Source organism: Pteropus alecto, unplaced genomic scaffold, assembly GCF_000325575.1.
Source record: "Pteropus alecto unplaced genomic scaffold, ASM32557v1 scaffold220, whole genome shotgun sequence".
NCBI classification, from domain to species: Eukaryota; Metazoa; Chordata; class Mammalia; order Chiroptera; family Pteropodidae; genus Pteropus; species Pteropus alecto.
The window spans coordinates 1,739,446-1,743,445 of record NW_006430043.1 but is presented as its reverse complement, the minus strand read 5'-3'; positions in this window follow the sequence as shown (position 1 = coordinate 1,743,445).

Sequence of the window (4,000 nt, the reverse complement as noted above, 5' to 3'; positions counted from 1 at the left end):
TAGAGAAACACTAGTTCAACTACGCATCCAAAATAGAAAAGAATATGTAAATAGGGCAGTCAGGGGGTTAAGGCATATAATGTCAAGGAGATTTGCCTCATCCCTGGAGAGAAAACACTTGCTCAAAGTGAGACAGAGAAAGCTGAGAGCATTCTTAGTGCAGGGCGATGAAGCAGGAGAAGCTCTCTGGGATGTTGGAAAATAGAGAAGATCCCTGGAGACCAAATTCTCCTGTCAATGTATATTTCTCACCAGCCACGAATCCAAAAGCTATTACTCTTTCCTTAGAAAGCACCATGGGAAAGGGGCCTTATTCTTTTTCATTGGCATGCTCGATTTTCTGGAGTTCAAATGACACCACCTCCTCCTTCTCTTTGCAGCTTGGAGGAGTGGAAAACATGGAGGCCTTGGAGTTAAGCAAGTTGTTATACCCTCAGACTTCAGTTTTCTGGTCTGTAAATTGGAGAAGCATAGCTTCTGATCAGGTTGCAGTGAAGACTACAGGAGGTAGTATTAGAAAGCCCTCATATAAGGCAGTACTCAGAATTTGGCAGCCCTTATGATGATGATGAGGAAGAGGAGGAGGAGGAGGAGGAGGAGGAGGATGTAAGAAGCCTTCCAGGAAGTTATCAATTTGGAGGCTGAAGAAGAGGGTGGAGTTCTAAGGATAGCCCAGTTTAGGGTCAGTGAAGCATTGAAGTCTGATTTTTGCGTAAAATTGCAAGGAATCTGCATATGAATTGTAAGTTACATAAAAGCCATTCTGCTGTTTCCCACTCTGGGGTTCATCAGTAATGCAATCCATCAATCAACAAATATTTATTGAGCTGTTACATATTTCCCAAAATTATGAGGACTATGATTTAGTGAAAATAATGTTTTTTTCCAAGTCTTTACTCCTATCACCTGTCTATGAAAAAAATATAAAAATGACTGAGGTTGATTGAGTGCCTGCCATATACCAAGTAGTGAATCAGGCTGTTTACAAGTATTGTTTCAGAAAAGTTGCAAAAAAAAACTCAGACCAGCAAGAAATCGAGCAGCACTCAGAGGTTTGGAGTAACTCAGTTTTATTACGCTGGCGGTTCCAGAAGAGCTAGTGCTCTGAAAATCTAGGTGCAGAGTTTAGGAGCAATTTCACTTTTCTACCCACAGAAGAGCTAGTGCTCTGAAAATCTAGGTGCAGAGCTTAGGGGCAATTTCACTTTTCTACCCATGTTGTTACAATTGGCGTGGGCTGATTTACAGACCCTTGAAATTGCTATGGGCTACGGGCAGTTACAGATCATGGGATTTTCTATCTAACAAGTACTAAAGCAATACATCTTTAGGGGAGGGTGAGTTCTCAGTTCACCCCGAGATCTCTGGCCTTGCAGCAAGCATGTTTACAGAAGCAGAAAAAAGAAACGATTAGAAATGTTGGTCAATTAAGTGGGAAATTCCTCTTCGGTATCATTTCTGATTGTCATAAAAATTGTGCAAAACCGGAATTTTCATTTCCATTTTACAGATAAGGACACAACCTTACTGAGGTTAATTAACTTGCCCCAAGCCAATTAGCTGACTGAGCTGGGATTTTAATCAGACCTTCCAACTCCAAAGCCTGTTGTAAATTCATGGATCGTTTTTATCTATGTGGACTTCGGCAAGTCAATATACACCATCCCAGAGTGAAGAGTCCACTTTGACATTTAAAGAGCCCACTCATAGAATGTAATGGACAGCTAGCTGTACCTCGAAGCATCAACTTCTGTTAATGAAAACAGTTTTAAACTTACTAATTTCTCTTTGACCTCAGAGAAACACCCATCACTATCAATGTATTTCCCCCAATCAGTCTCTCTGACTTCTCTGCTGGAGATTAGAACTCTCCAGAGTTGACCATGGGCCCACCCACCCGTCAGGAAAAACCTCTCCTGCTAATATGGGAACATCAGGTTTGGTTTCTGTTTCCTCAAGACTCCAGAGAGTTGTTAGCACCACGTGCCAGAGCTGGTACAAGAGAGGACATCCAGGAGGCCGAGAAGTCAGCCAGCCTCGTTCAGCAGCATAGCACAGTGGTTACGAATACAGGCTTTGGATTTGAGGCCCAGACCTACCACTGCCATTGCTGACACCAGTCATGTTACCCTGCCTGTAAGCCTCAATTCCTCATCTGGAAAATGAGGATAATTATTACTTGCCTCCAAAAATAGTTGTGAGGATTAAATGAGATGGCATGTACAAAATGCCCAGTGTATGAACCAAAAAGTTAGTTGTTTAATGGTTTTGTTTCTGTTAGTATTTAACATGTTAACAATTTAATATGTTAAATTGGACAGCAATTGCATTTAGGAGTCTCCCCTACCCTTTTCAAGCACCTCATTAGTTCAGTGACATTCACAGCACCTACTATGTGCCAAGCACTGTGCTGGGCATTGAGAAGCACAAAGATGAAAAAGGCATATCCATCCCTTCAAGTAACTTCCATTCTAGTGCGGAGAACAGACACCGAAACTAGTCATTTTAATATACTATGGTGAGTGATATGGGAGTTAAAAGAGTGATGGGAGCACAAAGAGACTTTCAGGGCCACATGGAAAGTCCAGGAAAGCTTTCGGGAAGCAGTGCCTGAGTGATCTTCAATGAGAAGTCAGAGCTAATCAAGTAATTGAAGGTAGAATGAGCATTCTTGGCCCTGGGGACAGATTGTCAAAGGCACAGAGGCATCAAAGAGCCGAGTTTATACCAGAACCACAAGCGCCTCACAGGCTACTGGCACAGGTTTTGAAAGTACCCACATAAAGCCATACTGTTTACCTGGCTTGTTTCCTATGTCTTTATCTGGAATAAAAGGACATTTCTATTTTAAAACAAATGAACCTCTAAAAATGTATATTTCCCTCAAATTCAAAATGGTCTCTGTTCAGCTCAGCTATAACCAATATCACAACCAAGGGCCCTTTCCTAAAGAGAGAGGTGAATGAAATGACCTCTTGCTTGATGCAAGGCTTCCCAACAACAGCTCTACTGATGTTAAAGGCTGGAGAATTCTTTGGGATCTGTCCTGAGCATTGTAAGATGTTTAATAGCAACCAAGCCTCTACCCTCTAGATGCCAGTAGCACTCTTCCAGTTGAGACAGCCAAAAAAGGTCACCGGACTTTGCCATATGTTCCCAAGTGGGAGGGAATTTGCCTCACTGAGAATCACCGATTTATTGCCATCTAGAACCACCTTTTCCTGCCTCTGTCTTCTCCAGGACTTAACGAAGTCATCACCATTTAGTGATGTCACCATGGACTCCAAAGGTACCAGATTGCTCCCACCATATCTCCATCAGTGATTTCACAGGAGAACCAACTAGCCTTCAGCCTTCAGCCTGGGCTGAAAATGTGGGTGGATGGTTCACTTGATTTTAGGCACAACAGAGGTGTACATTGTACAGTCTGCCACCAGAGGGACTTGTGAGGGATATAGATAGAATACATGAAGAGGTATTTTTAGAACTTAAGTGCGTTTTTCTTCATCATCCCAGTACTGTTACAAGATGTCCACATTTCTGGTCTTGGCTGTAGAGAGAGAATGTACCTAGGTTAATGAGATAAGAAGGCAGAGAGAAGAGGCAGCCCAAATCCCAAAAGATGAGATATCTGATGATTGGCTAACAAAAACTCCACCCCACTCTGGACAAGACAGGGAAGCATCACACAGAGATTTACCTACAAATTATCCGAAACTTTATATGCAAAACTTGATCATCAGCAATCACATCTGGATCATCAACCAGCACATTCTTGTAAGAAACAATCCCCTGATTTCCTTGACTGAGCCTTTTGTGGCTGTGTCGCCATCACTGTTGATACTTGCTCTGGCCTGTAGTGTAGCCTGCATCCCAGAAGGAGATAGAAGAAAATAACCTGAAATCTTAAAACAGCTCTAGGTCTCCTTAACATCAAAGGATGTCTGAGCCAGTGAGTCAACAAGCTCGTAGAACAGGAAGGTGCTGTTTTGAGCTTTCT